The sequence below is a fragment of the Triturus cristatus genome, chromosome 11 (genome assembly GCF_964204655.1).
Source record: "Triturus cristatus chromosome 11, aTriCri1.1, whole genome shotgun sequence".
In the NCBI taxonomy this organism is placed as follows: domain Eukaryota; kingdom Metazoa; phylum Chordata; class Amphibia; order Caudata; family Salamandridae; genus Triturus; species Triturus cristatus.
Window position 1 is genome coordinate 224282034 of NC_140594.1, and position 19297 is coordinate 224301330.

Here is a 19297-nt window from a genome sequence, read left to right on the forward strand (position 1 = left end):
TTCAATTTCTTAACTTTAAATTGCATGTTTCACAATTCATAAATTCCTTCGCGATGAGGCATCCCATTTCCATCATATTCTGTAAGTATAAAGCCCTGGATGGGCATACCTTGAGATTGTATTTTCACAATATCATTAGTGCACTTCAAATGAGACATCTCATTACTACATTAATCACATTTATACAAGTTTCACATTTTTTCCTTAGTTTCTATTCAGCTCAAATTTAGGAACACAGTGACAAAATGGTTTCTCATAGGTGAGTAATTAATTCCTCCCCTGAATTCAGTCCCTCAGGTGTTTTCGTCTGGAGTTCAATAATATACCTGGATTCCAGGCGTCTCAGAGCTTTTTCCCTTTCTCCACCTCTGATATCTTTTGGTATACAATCCAGACTGAAAAAACTGAGGAGATATATATATATATTTTTTTTTTTTGTTTTGTTTTTTTTTTGTTTTTTTTTTTACTTGAATTCTATTGAAAGAAAATGTCACAGATCAACAAAGCAGTCAAGACATTAGCTCCATACGGACCGGGTGGCATTGATCGCATTGTAGTTAGATGCACATACAGAGTGGTATAGGTTCTGTAGTGGGCCAAAAAATGTGTAACAATATACCCCATGGATATTACAAAAGGAAGCTATCAAGTAGCTGACCAGTTCAATGATCCGACTTAGAATTGCAGTTAGAGCATGGTATTAAAAAACAAACAACAGCATCTAAATAGTTGAGCAGGTTGATTTGTGATTGTCCTTGCCTAGGGAGGCCCCGTGTTCACTAAGTAAGATAGGGGTTTGCAGGATAGGGACATGTGACGAGAGGAGAGGGCATGCCAGGGGAAAGTAGGGGACGAGTCCGCTTATCGGCATTGTGTTTTGTCTATTCAGGATTAGTTCAATCGAAAAGTAGTAGCCCCATAGGTTTCGGTGGATTAAAGCAAGTATATTCCAAGCATGTGAAGTAATTAATCAAGGGTTGTCAGATGTGGGCCAACTTGAAGTCAGTGTGAGCAATTCTATGTGTCAAAAGCTCCATGGCCATGACATGCCAATAACGGGTGAACCACAGAGCCACTGGGGGGTGTGTGTCGGGTGGGGAGGTTTGAGATCTGCTGCCAGTGAAGTGCTACGAGCTGTTAAGCAGAGCCCAGCATGTGGCACATAATACGCTAATCTTTGTGAGTCATGGCCTCCAGTTCCATTGGCCGAAACCCCTGGATAGTGTTGCTGTAGAAGGGAGGAAGGGGAAAGCCCAGGACACCCTTCATATGTCCCAAAATGTCCTTCCAATAGGTAGAGATGACAGAACATGACCACTGTGTTGTAAATTGCCTGGAGCCGCAGCGCCAGAAGAGGTCCGATGTGGTGTGATAGATGGTACGGAGTCGGAATGGTGTATATTACCACCCTAATATAATTTTTAAGCATTAATGTTTAACATGTCACAATATCTTGGGGTACAAAATCCATACGAATGGTGAAACACTTTGCCATTTTCTCTTGGGCTCTTTTCACAACTCTTTATACTTTGTAACTGTAAAATAAAAACTATTGACGTGTAAAACATCTGCCACTGCTAAAAATGTCATTAGCATTCTTAAAACTCGTGCAAACAGAATTAATAAGTATAAAGTGTTTACTGCCTGTGGGCAGAAGTGTACACCTGATGCACAATGGATTGCCTGTCTCCTGCACTTCAAGTAGACAGTGCGGATAATGTGGTCTCTGGTTGTGGCTAGGAATCAAGTAACAGTGGTTTAGGGCATATTTAATCTCAGCCATGTTTAGATGTTACAGGCCTAATGAAAAGGTGTAGTATTTAGTGGAGTTAGAAAGAGGTTGGTAGGTTATGTAGTCCTGTGCTGGACTGTTCTCTGAGTTCTTGGTGTGTGAATCAGCTGTGCCTAACAATGTTTTAAGGCTGCGCTAGAACTAATACTGAGACCTATTGGGCCCTTTCAATAGCCCAAAGGAGAGCAGTAAAAGAGCAGAGAGAAACATCTTTCCTTGACAGTGAAAATGAGCACGAAGAAAGTATGCAAGAGAAAAGTAAAAGCACAGGACAGGTGCAAATGGAAATGCCAGACACTTTTCAGCTGTAGCAGACAAAAGCATCAAATCCAATGTGGCAAAGGAATTACCTGATTAAAAACTACTCTTGTTGATAGCAAGAAAAGCAGTGTGGTCAGTTGAGTAAACAACCTGAAATTCCTGAAACAAATGAGATCGATGGACACTTATTTCACAGCATTTGTTTTTTTTAAATGGGACCTCTTTTCAGCAGATAGGGCCTTGTGCCCAACCTACTGGTTTGCTATAATTGGAATGCAAATATGTGGTATAGGAATGAAGTAATCCATCACTGACTTAATATTTTTCCAAATAGATTATAGGTTGCTTTAAAGTCCATTCTGTCACTTTTAGCTGCCTGTTATCAGACTGTCATCATATTTGCCCATCCATAAACGTGTTACACCGTTTTTATCAAGCAATGTGGAAATCAAGGATGAAAAGACAGTTTGCACTGTAAGCAAATTTTGCCGTACAATTTTAGAAATAGTTGACGTTTGCATGGCAGTATGGGTAAGAACAAGTGATACAATCCATGCAGCAGGTAACGCCACACTTGATTCTCTCGGGTCTCAACTTTTTCGAAACTGTGTAAGGCTGATAAGCGTCAGGCAACCCAAGTGTAAATAACTGCAACCAATCTACTAGACATATTACTGTAAAAAGAAATTGCCCCTCATAATCAATATTCATACCTGCATTACAGGCAAATTCCTTTGGCAGGCTGTAAGCTCATCAATAATGTTTTTATTAGGAGGAGATTGGGAACTCAGGACGGTAGGGAATTTACCGTTGGACATAGTGTTCTCTTCTAGTGGATCCTCATCAATAATCATAAACATTGAGTTGTCCTACATACGGTCAGGATCCAGGAACACTTTATAAATAATATGTGTGAAAACCTTTCAGTAGAAAAGAGCACTTAAATAAAAAAGTAACTGTCTTTTTAGTCTATTAATTAGTTGTCTAAAAATGTATAATTATTTTTCATTTAAAAAAAAAAAAAAAGCCAGTTTAACCAAATAGTCACTACATTAACAAAATGTGAAAGAAGACCTTTATTCTAAAAAAATGTTTTAAAGGAAAAACAATGGGTATGAATGGCAATGCTAGCAGATAAGCTGCTACACAAATGAGAGTAACAATTGGCACATTGACTTTTAAGGGCCGCATCTTTCTTTCTGTGTCTAGTTATGCCTCAAAGGTGACAGGGCATTTAATTTTTATTGAGCAAGAGGGATCTGGGTACAAGGGACACAAATAATGCATGTTGTCCTGTATGGAGAGGTGGGATGGTTGCTTTTGGCTTTGATAAGAATCAAGCAAACACAAGGAGATTATGGACGGAGCGCTGAAACTTTTCAGACACTCACCCCCAGTCACAGATCAGGGTTGAATCCATCATCGTTCTTTAGCTCATTTTGCCACCCCAGTTCAGACTCAGCCGTTTGCAAATTAGTCTTGATCCTGTTTCTCATGTGAACAGTTCAGCCCGAACTGCCAAGCCAGGTTTTCCCTGGACCTTAAACAAGCTTCCTGGGACCAGTTTTGGGGTAACACCTCTCATTAGCCAGACTTGCTTGAATCCAGTGGCAAAGTGAGCAAGGGACCCACGTCTGGACATACCCTGCCAACTTAGTGAGAACAAAGCAAACACAAGGAGATGATGGACGGGGCGCTGAAACCTTTCAGACACTCACCCCCAGTCACAGACCTGGTTTGAATCCATCATCCTCATGGGAACAGTCCAGCCCGAACTGCCAAGCCAGGTCTTCCCTGGACCAGAAACGAGCATTTAAACATAGCGATATCTGTCACCACTATACTTTCACGGAATTTTAGTGTTGTGTTGTACAGTGGAGTATCATTATTTGTGAGAACACAGTGTATGGTAGAGTGGTGAGTTATAGTTAGTGTTGTCTGGTTAGCGAGCTGAAAAGCATGTGTAACAAGGTCTGCTACTTAATAATTTGAAGATGGTGAATAAATTGTCATGGAAAGTTCTAACTATAACTTTATAATTTTCAAAGTTTGTGTAGCTTAAACTTGGTTTGTATAGGGAAAATATGTTTGCCTAACTATAACTAAGTGTTAACCTTTGGTGTTTTCAATGAATATACATTGATTATAGAGGTAGTTTATTCGATCAATAATGATCATTCACATATAAAACCAGTTTACATCATAAATTTAAAACATTTAAATGAAACAATAATATTTCCGTCATAAAAAACTTTGCAATTCTGAACATCATTAAAAAGTAATATATGTAATGTTTGTCTGACTAAAATTCATTAAGACCTCCCAAAATATTTAAAAATGATCATTTAGAGTCCTCCAAGGGAAGCACCTAGTCAGTTCAGTTATATCGATATTTACAAGAATTCCGAAGATTTAGACGTTGGATCATACCTCTCTACATTATTCATACACATGACCAACTAGATAACTCACGTCTTGGACCTGTATCACCAAGCATACAACAAGTATCTATATAATGTAAACACAAACCACCTAGTTGTGTTGGATTTAAACACGCATAGTGCATCTACATTTTGCATAAATGACAGCAATCGACAAGCAGGGACGATCCACCTTTCCTAATGTGAACATAGTGAGGACAAGTAAACAAAAAATGTTCTATGGTTTCAGGACTTGGCCCACACACCAGGCACAGTGGGGTTACAATAGCATTTGCCTAGCTACTTTTCATAGTATTCAGGGGAAGGGCACTAGTCCTAAATTGTATATACAGTGCTCGTGCCTGAGGAGGTTCAACTTCAACCATGTAATTATCAAACTGAAAACAATTAAAAACATTTAAGAATCTATTGGTTAAAGTGTCTGGTGCCGTGACATTAGTACATGTAAACTCAATATAGTCCCAGTATCTCTTTTTTTGAGCTGGGAGAGCATTTTTTTAGTAATGGTCTTTAGGTCATCCCACAGAGGACCACCTTCCGCAGTTTGAAAAAACACTGCCTGACCTTTTTAAACCAACCCAGAGGCCCGGCCTTTCTTTCAAGGGTTAATAATTCTTCCACTGCTTCTTTAACCAGGATCTGGGAATTGGTAGTACAAAGTGTCACCCAAAACACAAGATCCTTCAAAACAGCAGAATGAGTGATAGACTTTAGACCAAGATCATGGCATATTGGTAATAATGGTGTGTTAGTTGGTAAGTTTAGAAATGATTTAAAAAAATTATTTTCAGCAACCTCTAATTGATTTAGTTGAACGCCAGGGCGGACGAACTCAGCCGCCGGTGTTTGATGGATGAGAAATGATGTCTGAGCTCGGACGTGGTGCAAGGTCTCTTTCAGCAGTGGGGAGAGCCTTGGTTAGATCTATTCGCCACCGAAGAGAACGCGCAATGTCTTCAGCTCTGCGCGCTGGAATTTCCAAGGCGGCACTCGCTAGGCGACGCTTTTCGTCGCGAGTGGAGTTGCGGTCTATCGTACGCCCTTCCGCCTATACCACTTCTGCCCAGAGTGCTGAAGAAGATTCAGCGTGACCGGATCCAGGTCATTCTTGTGGCTCCGGATTGGGCACGAAGGTACTGGTATCCCGACCTACTCAGCATGGCGATCGATCCCCCGATCCGACTGCCTCTTCGGGAGGATCTTCTGTCGCAGCAGCAGGGGACGGTCCTCCATCCGAACCTGTCCAGCCTCCACCTCCATGCGTGGAGATTGAGCGGCGACAATTGACAGCTTTCGATCTTCCTCCCGAAGTCTGTGATATCAGTCTGGCAGCCAGGTGTCCCTCCACTAAGATGGTATACGCCTGCCGGTGGAACAAGTTTGTGGCATGGTGCACTGATACGGCTGTGGATCCCCTTTCTGTCCCTCTTTCTGAGGTCCTTCTGTTCCTTCTTTCTTTTGCCCAGCAGGGCTCTGCTCTGGGCACTATCAAAGGTTATCTTTCGGCTATCTCCGCCTTTTTACGGCTTCCAGATCAGCCTTCTCTTTTTAAGTCCCCGGTTGTTAACCGTTTCCTGAAAGGCATTACGCACACGTTTCCTCCTGTACCGTTCATAATGCCTCAATGGGACTTTGCAAAATAGTTTAGGCCATGCACTACCGAGTATTCCAAGAAGTTGTTTTCTTGCCTGCTACTGGGGATCCACTTTCCAATCCTCTAAGTCAGTGTTTCCCAAACTGGGGTCCGAGGACCCCCAGGGGTCCGTGGCACATTCCCAGGGGGTCCGAAGGCAACAATTTTAAAAGCACGTCAAAGTTCTTTGTGAAATTAGCAGTTTTCGAGCGACTAAAAAAGTGTCAGGAAAATGCCAGTGATTAATGTACCTGCTGGAGAGAGATCAGAGTTTTGTCCAGTGGCAACTTTGACTTATCTAATGTGACAAAGAGAGTTAATATGCCTACTGCAAAGAACGCGTACCATGCATTTTAAAAAACAGTATTTTATGTGCATAGGTCAATGGGTTACTGATTTTGTCACAGAGATTCTTTCGTCACTGTGCAATTCATAAGGGACAATCGTAATCTAGCAGTGTCCTATAAGCTGTCATCAAAGAGATGCTTGCAAACTGCATGGTAAAAGTTAGTAACATATGTTTATTCCCAGTCTATCATTATCCTGATGCAGCTATGTTCCCACTTCCTGTACATGAACAATTTTGTAATGCTGTTTTGTCACTTCTATGTGTGCTGCCTAATGCAGCACACATGGAAGTTACAAAACTTCATTTTTAGTAAAGATTGTTTATGTGCAGGAAGGGTCGCCTTCCTGAACATAAACAATCAAAGGTGGTTTGCTTTTTCCGTTGGAAAAAGCAAAAACGAGGAGAATTAAGGCATTTCTCCTCATTTTGCAAAGTTAAGACCAGGTTTTTCATGGTATTAATTCTGGTGCTGTCTCCTATTTAAGCTGACCTTGTAAATAAAGGGCAGCGTTAAAATCAATGGGTGTCGGAGTGAAACGCCCACTGCAACTCCCACTGCCCACCTTTTTCACGCTAAGCATTGCGTGAAAGGGGGCCTTATTTACAAGGCAGCGTTAAGCCACAATAAGTGGCTTAACGCTGCCTTGTAAATAAGGTGAAGCCCCTATTGCCACAGGAACATCGCTAAAAGTGACGTTCCCATGGCGATAGGGACTTGTAAATATGCCCCTGAAATCCTTAGTAATTAGAGTATTTGTTTTGTGTGCACACGTGTTTTTTTATTTTTTTATTACTGTTTTAAATGCTTGAAATTTAAATCCTACAAATTGCTTGGGGGTCCCCGGCTTTCAGTGGTGACTCAATGGGGGTCCTCAGGAGTCAAAAGTTTGGGAACCACTGCTCTAAGTGTTCATAGAATGAAACTAATCAAGTTGCATCTCCTGATTAGAAGATGTCCCCCTCTGCATAGCTCTGTGTCCCATTTAATGGGTTAGAAATTAGGACCAATAGGTGATGGTGTAAGTTACGAAGTGACCTTTATTCACATCAGTCCATCAAGTTTGAACTTCTTCAAAGGTTTTGAAAGGGAAGGTCATCTATTCAAAATTGAACGTAAAAGTACATCATTCCCGATGAATTTTGGGCAACATCATGCCCTTCGTCAGGGGCCACATCTGTAAATGCAACCAAAACAAAGTCTTATACACTGGACAAGCCCCGTATGTCTATTGATAGATATCAAGACAAAAACAAATTAATGACCACATGCAAAATAGTGAATAGCAGTAGAAAAATGATGAGTGTACCCCGATGTAAACATCATCAAAGGTATCCAAAAATATAGTAGTAAATGGCCATGGCGGTGCTGCATGCGTGAATCCTACAGTGATATAGTTTTGAAATCATTCGTCGAACTGTAACGCGTAGTCGTGGTACTTTTGTGCACATACGGGCGAAAGTATAATGCAAACGATAACGTAAAAAGGAAGAGTGCTCGCGAAGCTGTGATTTGAGTGCCTAAGTGAGCCGTTCAGTTCACGATATGTTCATGCATTGGTGTCGATAGGTGAAACGTGCTATAAATGTGGACACGAATAAAAGCAACTCTTACAGAAGCGTGGCTTCAAAGGTGTACCTGAGAATGCGACTTACACCGTGTCTTGACATATCTGATGTGCGCTCCCTTCGAGACCCTTCATACCTAACCTTTGCGTCTTCTCACTCTCAAGAGGGCCTTCCTGGTTGCTATCACCTCTGACAGAAGAGTGAGTGAGCGCCAGGGTCTTTTTTCCAAACCTCCTTTCCTTTCTGTTCATCCGGACAAGGTGATTTTAAGGACCCGTCCTTCTTTTCTGCCAAAGGTTGTCACGCCCTTCCACATCAGGCAAACTATCACTTTGGCCACCTTCTTTCCGTCTCCGCATCCTTCGAAAGAGGAAGAGGCTCCACCATCTGGACCCTAAACGGACGCTGTCATTCTACCTGCAGCGCACACGACAGTTCCGGGTGGATGACCAGCTCTGATGATCAGCTACGTGGGCGCCAAAAGAGGTCGGGCTGTGCACAAGCGGACCATCTCTCGGTGGGTCATTCTCTGCATCAAGGCCTGTTACTCGTTGGCTAAGAAGGAGCCTCCTGTGGGGCTGCGTGCCCATTCTACCATGGCAATGGCAGCCACTACTGCCTTGGGATGCGGCGTTCCCTTGCAGGACATTTGTCAGGCAGCTACGTGGGCCTCACTGCACACGTGTACCAAGCATTACTGCCTTGACCGTCAAGTCCGGAGAGACGGCTTCTTTGGCCGTTCTGTTCTCCGTGACTTTCTGGTGTAATCCTGTTTGCAGACCCACCACCGGGGTTGGTATTGCTGGGGTATCTATTCTAAGGTAAGGGACCTATCACTAACGTGTCTTTTTCAGATGCAGAAGTTACTACTTGTGTAACGATATATCTGTAAGAGACCTTAGTTAGTGATAGATTCCTTACTGCCCCACCCATCCTACCCGTTCTGCGAACTGATTTCTAGGGTTGAGGTCATCCCTTTCAGGGCCCTAGTTTCTTGGCACCAGTGGTCAGTTTCTTGCATGGCTCTGTGTTCCTGACGCGGAAAGTAGTGTACAGAACTGACTTCAGCGCACATGGGTGGCGCTTAAGTAGTCTCCGTGACGTCATCTCGGCGCTTACGACGCCAGCGACGGACGCTGAGCCGCACAACGCCACTTACTGACACGCAGGGGTACTGCTAGCAAAACTTTCTGGATCCAGTCTGACGCCTGGGGATTATTCTAAGGTAAGGAATCTATCGCTAACTAATGTCTCTTACAGATATATCGCTACACAAGAAGTAACTTGTGCGATAAATTATTGTTTGCACGTGGGGCGCTAATTTGGGTCCATCCAGGTACACCTTTTGTGGTAGAGGAGGTCCTCACTGATAAAGATGGCTGATATGTATTTTTAAAGGGCAGGCTGAATGGGTGCTTTATTTTGCTGAATAATGTATATGCTTCTAACACGGACCAAGGACAATGTCTTAGATCTCTCTAGCAAATATTAACAAAATGGTGTGACATCCCATGGCTGATTGGAGAGGATTTTAATAGCGTCATGGACACTGGTTTCGATCGATCCATTCCCCCCTACGATGTGCAGCTGCCACAACTAATTCTACGACACTGTGTGAATGGGTGCGTGGGTGGGACCTGGTTGATGTACGGAGGCATCGTAATCCTATGGAGAGGATATATTCATTACACTAGGTGCCGCACAGTTTACATGTACGACTAGATAGGTTCTTAAGCCCACCCTAAATCAGGCATGTATATTCTAGAAACTGTTCTAGAATATACATGCCTGATATATAATGCAGCTGGCAGTAGTTGTAGCTTTACTCTCATATATTTACTCCTACATTTGGAGCACACTTCTGTTGATTTCTGGCTTCACAACCAGTCTGATTCATAAAACGTTTTCTGTATATAATAGTATCTTAATCCTGCTTTGGATGCACTTTAAACCTATGTGTTACCCTAATTTACAACGCTGTTTATATTAGAAGTTGTTTCTTACTCCAGGTTTTGGAGTCTCTTGCTGTCAAATATGCAGGAAAAAAAGAGCCTGATGCATAAAAACGTTGTAACAGTGCACCCACAGAGTAACTTTTCAACATGGGTACAGATGTACAACATTTTGCAATCACAAACATTTCCTAATGAACAGGAACAAAGTAGCACTATTTACAGTTTGTAAACGTACTTTGGTGACCATTTTCGCATTGGAATTTCACCATTGCAGACCTGTGCCCATAAGATTCAGCTCACATAAGTGAAAGGAAGTGCCTCTGTGCACTAACATATTTTATTATTTTCCTTCTTTTCCCACCTCCCCCTGTCCTATTGAAAAGCTCCTTCCCCTCCCACTCCATAATGTCTGGGGGTGTTTTCCTCTCTTCCCCATCATGGGAACAGATTTACTCCGGCCCTTGCTAGGAATACGTCTTCAACTATTTCCGGGGCAGGATATGGTTGGAAAAAAACATTTGTGAGCGTTCACTAACTTACCTATCTGAACAGGCCTAAAAATGCTCAGTCGCCACACCTTGTTTGGGATTTACTCCCTATATAGGAATGTGAATATGTGGAGAACTCATTAGGCAAGAGTAACTAAATTTACAATTATTAGGTTTCCTTTAATGAAAGTCCACCAATTGTAAAATCTTCCGCTGGCACTTGTGAACTATTTTAGGTGAGCAAAAGGCCTTGTAAGTCAGACCCCACGGTATTCATGTAAAACAAAGGTTTGTGATCACAAATCTTTTTATCCCTAGCAAAACATGCATTTGTTTTGAAATGCGCAAGTTATGTTTACGCCTGCAATTAGACACCACTACAGAAAAAGCTTTGTGAATCAGCCATAAAGAATCAAAGGACTGGATAGTTACCACTCCTGCAAGTTTAAAAGGAGTACTCCTACTAACCAAAATGCGCTCGTGCCAACTAATCCGCTCAAGTAACTCGTGCTGACTTACGCATTTGACCATGTAACTTTTCTCAATTGGGTTGTATTTTTGCCTGTGGAGAAATCCTTTCCTTTATAACCCCGCATTTAGGGGAGCTGCCATTTGGGGCTTTCCACACCCTTGATAAGCACTTTTTTAGAGCAGGAGCAACTGTAAGGGTGCATCCAAGGTGTAAGACGTGTTCAAAATATTCATGGATACCTACAAATATGCAAGTTTGCGGGTGATTACTTCATTTTGCCAAGTCCCCCTAACCCTTTCTCAACAATAGTGTAAAAGCCACCATACTGTAGATGTTTCACTGTTGCCAGCCTAATTTGTGATTTTAAAATCCACAACTGGAATCAGGTCATTGAATTAAACTATCATGACTGCAGTTTTATGTGCACTAAACCTCCAGTTAGCAAAACAAGTAATTATGCGATTCAGGGCCTCTCTCTAACATTTGTTGACCATGCTATGCTGATGTCCTTGTGTCTTTATTCATGTTGGGTTGACGTTAGTGCTAATATATTAACGTTAAGAATTTATTTTAGGTAATATCCTACAAGTAATGTCACAGTGTGCAGTTTTGTTACTGGTCAGTTTAATGATAAATCTATTAGTTCTATATTACTTACAGTTGTCAAGCAATTTAGAAAAGGATGGCCTGTTTAACAATCAACGTTACAGTGAGCAAATTCTTCAGCAAATGCACTAAATTTCATATTTTTTTGATTTTTTTTTAGAGCTGTCCAAATTAAAACCGCAAATGTGAATACTTATTTTAACATTTACGTATACAGAGCGTGCCCAACAAAGTGAACAAGATGGGTAGCACAAAAGCCTCAGCAGCGTAACTTGAAAACTCATATTCTGTGAAGCTTTGCATTAGTGAGTAAAGTTAAGTTTAGTTTGCTCCATGCTTACTGCTTTCGTAAGGTTTTCACCAGGATCAAAAAAGAAAACAAATCGAGTTATTAGCACAATTTTTTCTGTTGCCATTCTTGGGAATATTTCAAGCATGTTTTCCCCCAAACAAAAGCTTTTCATTAGTGCAAACAATGGAGGAAAATGTCTTTGTGCTATGTTTTGTTATAGCTACAATGCGGTGAAGTTGAGCGAGGTAGTTACAAGACTTGATTGACTGTGCTATCATGCAGCTTTATAACGAATACCAAAATGTAGTTATCATTCTTATACTTTCAATTGGATTGAAAGCAGGCACTTGTTGCACCACGTCTGTACTGGAAATATCACACCATGCGATTTCTAGATAATGCCCTTTCTCTGTAATAAGATATTTAGATCATTCCATGTCACCAGCAACACTATATTCCATAGACTTACATTCTTTTAATGCATTCTTAATGTTGCAAGATGGCCGACTGACCAGGAGCTCTTCCACATATTTCCACAGCACATCATAATTCCACTGCACAAATCCACTCCACACCACACAATACCACAAAACTAAAACAATAAAACCCATATCATTCCACTACACACCACATACACACATTCCATCACACATGGGGAAAAAGCATTGCCATTTACTATGCCAATAGCTCTAACTCAAACAAATGCGAGACCTTTTGCATTTCCAATGCTTACTTCAAAAAAAGGAATCCTCCTTGCACTGGAAGATCTTTTTCAGCCATCCCCAGTGTTGGCCAATGGCTGACAGTCACACTGTGGAGCGGGTGCGAGTATCTGACACCCGCACTAAAGGGTATATGCTAAGTTTTGCAAAAGGCTAAAAAGTGACAATACTTTTCGAGTCTCGCCTACCAGACTGTACAAACAGGCTGATTGCAAATACAGACATGTTTTTGTTTATGTCCTGGAGTTTACACAGGTCTTCTCTGAGTGCCTCTTTCAGCAAAATAATTGTGTATTTTACGTGGTTTTAAGACAGCAGTTTTGATCTTTTAATGTAATATTTTATTTCTCTATTTTGGTTTCTGCTCTTTGTATTGTTGATGATTTAATTAATCAAACGCTAAATCATTTGATTGAGGTTGTTGCAGTGAACCTTAGAAATGTATCCGTCCCAGCTGGAATGTAACTCAAGGAACCGGGTAATGAAGTGATTTACACAGCTTGGCCAGTGTTGGAGCCGGGATTCCATTCTGTCCTATCAATGCAATATCCTCAATTCAACAAAGTAGACCGTAAATCCGCCTGAAATGTAAAAGCACACAATAAAACGTGCACTTTTATTTTCTGTACAGTAATAACTTTTTGTTCCAGTTGCCCGGCAACATTGCTCGCCAATGTAAGCCATTTTATTGATCTTTGAAAGATTAAAAGTTCAGTCCATCTGTTCTGAAGGATATGCAGTTCATGTACAGATGCATGCCGTAGGTGCGCCAACCCACAGAGATACCAGGCTATGATGCTAATCATTTAAGTACCAGTCTCCAAAAAATGGCATAAGCGTATGGCAGTTCATTAATTTGACGACAGCACATGTGTAATTTATAACGTTTGTTTACATGGTTCCCTTGTTCACCACTAGCACCACATATCATCTTGGTCCTTTTATGGTGCTTGCATAAGTAAAACAATCTTTATATGTGAATACTTAGGACAGGAGTGAAAACAGTGGTGTGGTGTAAAGCAATCTCTTTCGGCTGCACACATAATACATACATAAAAAGCACATACTCAATAAATAACTCCGGGAGTTTGGCACAGCCAACAGCTCTGTATGTCTTGCAGTTTGTGGGCTCAAATCGTGGTGCGGCTGTCTCAGCCTTTCATTCTTCTGAAGTTGATAATAGGAGATCTGTTAAGATGGGAATAATCACATTATTTACAGTGTTGTGAATGTCATTAAAACACTACATAGATATACCAAACCACAGACGGACCCTGCAGAAAAGGAGACGCAGGCGGCCTCCAGTGAGCACTCTGCAGTGCTGCAAGAAATAACTCTGCAAGACATTATGGCTGCACTGAATAAGGTGGACACACGCATTGGGGCGATGTCGGTGGAGGTCTCCCTGATCCGAGCTGACTTTAACAAATTGCCCACCAGAATTACGGCGGTAGAAGGAACTACAACAAATCTGGTGACCGACACGGCTGCTCCTAAGAAGCAAGTGAGTCAACTCATGGCAGACAATAAACAGATGGCAGCAAAGCTGGAGGACCAGGAAGGGCGTTCGCGGAGGAACAATATACGCCTTATTGGCATACCAGAACGAACGGGTGGCCCATCCCTGGACCTCTTCGTTGAAGAGCTTATCACCGCTCACCTTCAACCACGTGGTCTATCCAACTACTTTTCAGTTGAGAGAACACACCGAGTCCCTGGGGGCAGGCCGAAACCGGTCGCACCACCGCGTCCCATCCTAGCCCGTATATTTAACTTTAGGGACAGGGACGTCATACTGCAGGCTGCACGCGCAGCACCTCCGATACGGATCGATAACGTCACAATCACCATCTTCCTGGACTTTACGGCGACAGCGTCGCGGAGTCCTCGACGTAAAGAAAACTTTACGTGATCGTGGGATCAAATATTCAGTGATATTTCCGGCAAAGTTACGGGTGGAAGCAGAAGGGAAAACGTGTTTTTTTCTGTCACCAGAAGACGTGCAGGAATGGCTGGAGGGATGGCGCAAGGCCCCACGATCCAGAAGGTCAGGAGCAAACGGCACGCACTGCAGAGAACCAGTGAGGAATGAAGAACAAGAGTAGGAGACCCGGTTGGTTAAAGTTTGAAGTGACAGTTCAACAGCGGCGCTATGTTCTCAGGACAGACACTTAAAGGATCCCTCCTGGCTCTCCACTGCGTGGGGCGCCCTGTGGTCTGCTGACCGGAACTTTGCTTTGCACCGAGGGGCTTGTCGTACACTGCAGACGGAATGTATCGAATACTTACAGACTCTTGTAGAGGTAACTGTGAAACCAGGCCCAGTGCACCGGATTGACAAGAAGTGCACAGGTTGAAGATGTTCTAGGGGAGTTCTATTGGACAGCGGAGGCTCACTCTCCCCCCAAGTTATGGTAACGGGGAAGGGTACCAAGCGCTCTGCACAGTTGGGGTGGCGGGCAGTTTCGATTCCGTCTAGCAGGGAGGCAGGGATGGGGGAGGGGGGAGGAGGGAGTGGGAATGTTCCTATGGTTAGGTTTTTTTTGGTTTGTTGTTCTTAGTCAGGCGCTTACATCTGAGATAATTATACACTTTAGCCAAAAAGTGCATTATGGATGCGACACCATGACAATGCTTAACTATCATGTCCACTATGACTACACATAGCCCAACCAACTCGGAGTCGCAGACGCACCCTATGTCGCAGGTGGCTCCCTTAACGCTAGTTACATGGAACGTACGCGGCCTGGGGGACAAAATAAAACGAGGCTTGGTCTTGCAATGTTTAAAACGGTATGCGACAACTGTGGTTTTTCTGCAGGAGACGCATCTAACAGGTACCACTTGCAAAGCGCTAGACCGCTGGGGGTTTAAAATGGTTTCACACTCAGAGTTCACCTCTGGTTCAAGAGGGATAGGTATCCTAGTTAGAAAACAGTCGAAATTAATAATACAGCAAACAAAAACAGACAAATACGGTCGCTTTGCGGCAATAGCTGGTCAATGGGAGGGGAGACCTATCAATATAGTGTTGGTTTACATTCCTCCAGCCCTCCATAAGATAACGCTCCCAGCACTTGGTGACTTCTTGCTCAATCTTCCAGAGGGGGAACTTTTGATTGTGGGGGGACTTTAACGAAACCATTGATGGGGCCCTTGACCGATACCCAGGCAGGCCACGCACAAGTGGCGCTTCTTATATCGGGAGCTCTGTAGAGGCACTGGGACTCACTGACACATGGAGGTACCGACACCCCGACACACGACAATTCACTTTTCATTCCGGGTTCCACAATAGTCTCTCCAGGATAGACTATTTCTTTGCCTCAGCTGAGTGTTTGAGAAACGTAGCGGCTGTTGAGATTAGACCGAAAGGTATTTCTGATCACTCCCCAATGCTCTTAACATACACGAGCAGCCACAAGATACAACAGCGTATCTACCCTATACACCCTGGATATCTACATGTCCCTAAGATCAAGAAAGCTTTCACTACTACCACGCAACATTACTTTCAAGAAAATGCTTCCTCGGTCAACTCCCCGACCATTTTGTGGGAAGCCTACAAAACCGTGCTAAGAGGACAGGCCGTTGCTGCTATCACAGGTCACAAGCGCGAACAACAACGGGAGCTAAATTAATTGGAACTAGAGTTACACGAGGCAGAAGCCCAATGCACCCACGACCCCACCCCAGCTACGACCCAGCGCTTGTGCCTTAAACAACTAGAATACAGGGAATATCGTAAAGAAGTGGTTAGGTCACGTATGTCAGCCACGCAGTATAGGATTTATGAATCCGGGGATAAGGCCGGGAAACTCCTGGCATGGCTCTATAAACGGGAGCTAGGGAAGAAATGTATAGCTAGACTCTGTACGTTTGATGGTCGGATGGTCACTAACCCACGTACAATAGTACACCCATTGGCGTGACATTTCCAACAAGTATACACATCGCCATCCACTATGACCATGAAAGAGGCGCAGTCTTATCTTAAAGACATTGCTATGCCCACACTCACACCAGAGGCGGCTTCTGCACTCGAGGCTGATCTTACGATCGATGAGCTGCAATCGGGGAAGGCGGTGGGACCTAACGGTATGCCAGTTGATTTATGTAAAAAAAACAGCTGAAACAATTGCCCCACACCTATTGCAGATGTATTGTGATAGTCTAGAGGTTGGTGAACTCCCATTGGATCAACGATTAGATACTATAGTAGCGATCCCAAAACTTGGTAAGCCCCCCGAAGATTGTACCTCGTATCGCCCCATATCTTTAATTAATGCAGAGGCAAAAATCCTTGCGAAACTCCTGGTGTTACGGCTGACACCGCACTCGGGGACCCTGATAAACCCAGACCAGTCCGGCTTCATGCCGGGCAGAAGTACGGCATTAAACTTAAGACGCATACACGGCGTGATGGCCCGCAGGTCATATATAAAAGAGCCAGCAGTTATCCTCTCCCTGGACGCTCGGATGGCGTTTGATATGATGGAGTGGCCCTTCCTTTTTGCCGTGCTTTTTTGCGCATGGGTACGTTTGCTGTACACCAACCCGGTGGCACGTGTGACGGCCAATGGTCACATTTCCAATGACTTCCCGCTCTCGCGTGGCACGCGCCAAGGATGCCTAATGTCGCCACTGCTATTTGCACTCGCAGTGGAGCCACTGGCGGCATGTATTAGATGGGAACCGATGATTCGGGGTATCAGATGGACGGAAGAATGAGAGGACTGCAACTCCCTATATTCAGATGATGTGCTGTTATATATGGCTTCCCCCAGTCGCTCTATTGCTCCTCAACATATGCAAACTTTTTGGTCGGGCATCTGGGTACACCATAAATTGGTCCAAATCGGTCTTATTTGTAGTATGTGGCCTGCCCCCCTGGCTCCCCAGAGACTGTCCACTGAAAGTGGTGGTTGACACATTTATGTATCTGGGTATCTATATAACCGCAAGCCCAGATGAATTTTATACGTGGAATCTCATGCCTCCTTTGGAACGGCTCAGACGGGATGCGTTACACTGGGGCACATTGCCGCTGACGCTCCTAGGAAAGGCGGCACTTTTTAAAATGATGGCGCTCCCTCGATCCCTATACGCACTGGAGAATACACCTTTCATGGTACCCCCAAGCTATTTCAAAGCGATAGAGGCACGGGTGTCCAGTCTGCTATGGGGGAACAAACCGGCACGTATTGCACAGCACAAATTGGTTAGAGGGTGGTATGACGGGGGAATAGCGCTTCCAAATATACAGTTATACTACTGGGCAGCACAATTAAAGATTATCAATAAGTGGATACATGCCCCACAAACGGACCCCGCATTTAAGGCAGACAGACATGAACTAGGAGCAGACGGTATGATGTCAGCACTGTATAATGAGACGACCCCCCAAATTACTAGGACCTACAAAACACACAATCAGTTTGTGGCACAAGGCGCACGCGAGATTGGGATGGCGGGGAGTCATAACCCAACTTACTCCACTATGGGATATCAAAAGGATGAGATGGCTCAAGAACAGTAAGGGGTTTGCCCAATGGGTTGCAATGGGCATATCCACGGTGGGCGACATGTGGTGCAGAGGGGAGATAATCATGTTTGAACGTCTCAGGGAACAATATGAGCTGGCGCCCTCGGAAATGTTTTGATATCTGCAGGTAAAACATGCGCTGCGAGCGGCCTTGCCAGCGGGTACCGAAGTTCCAGAAGCCACCCCCTTGGAGGATAGATTACTTCCAGATCATATGCAAAAGCGAGCCACTTCCTTCACCTACCGAAAACTGGTTAATAACTTACCGGACCCTACTAGGGCACTCCGGGGAAAGTGGTCTAGAAATGTTGGTGGACTCGATGATACCGATTGGCAGGAAGCAACGGCATCCCCGCGGGAGGTGGGCATACCCTCAAGACTTAGGTTGGTGCAGCTCAAAATATTACACCATACTTATTATACCAGACTCACCCTCTGCAGGATAGGGAAAGCTTTACACCTGTATTGCTTGAGGCGCTGTGGGGAGGAGGGGACATTCTATCATACACTATGGCAGTGTCCGAGAATCGCGGAATACTGGGTTAAGGTAATGAGGACAATATCGCAAGTAGAGGAAGTGTCACTGGTGCCGGAGCCCAAGAGGTGTTTATTGAATGTGTGGGAGCCAAACGATCTAACACGCCCGGCACAGGAATGGTCTACTTTAGGAATAATGGTGGCAAAGCGTAACATCGCACAAAAGTGGGGCTCGGAGGAGATACCAACACTCAAAGCGTGCTGTACAGACATGGACACAGCCATGGTGACCGAAAAAGCGGTAATTAACCGAAGCTGTCCGCGGAAATGGAACAAAGTGTGGGGGGCTTGGAATAAATTTCGGGGATACATATGTGAACCTCCAAGGGAACTGGCGGACGAGGCTTCTGAGGGAGAGAATGATGGGATAATATAAGATTCATATGTGAGATATTGTCAAAGGTTGTGGTCAAAATAGTGATGCGGGCAAAATGCTGCAGAACTGTATGTCGCTGGAATGCACTTATAACGAGATTTGTTGGAATTGTATGTGCCTTTCTAATTGTTATAATAAAAAGGTTTTTTTTAAAAAACACTATATAGAAAGCTGTTTCTGTATAATATTTTACCTTTTGGTGGGTCGATGAGCCTTACCCTAATTTATGGCACTGACAGTTTTCATAACACATTCTCCTATG

General features: G+C 43.6%; 1 protein-coding gene across 2 annotated transcripts in view; it reads left to right on the forward strand.

The window, feature by feature from the left end:
• The window catches only part of TCHP (trichoplein keratin filament binding), a 413518-nt gene that overhangs the window by 97478 nt on the left and 296743 nt on the right, over positions 1-19297 (forward strand). The window lies entirely within an intron of this gene.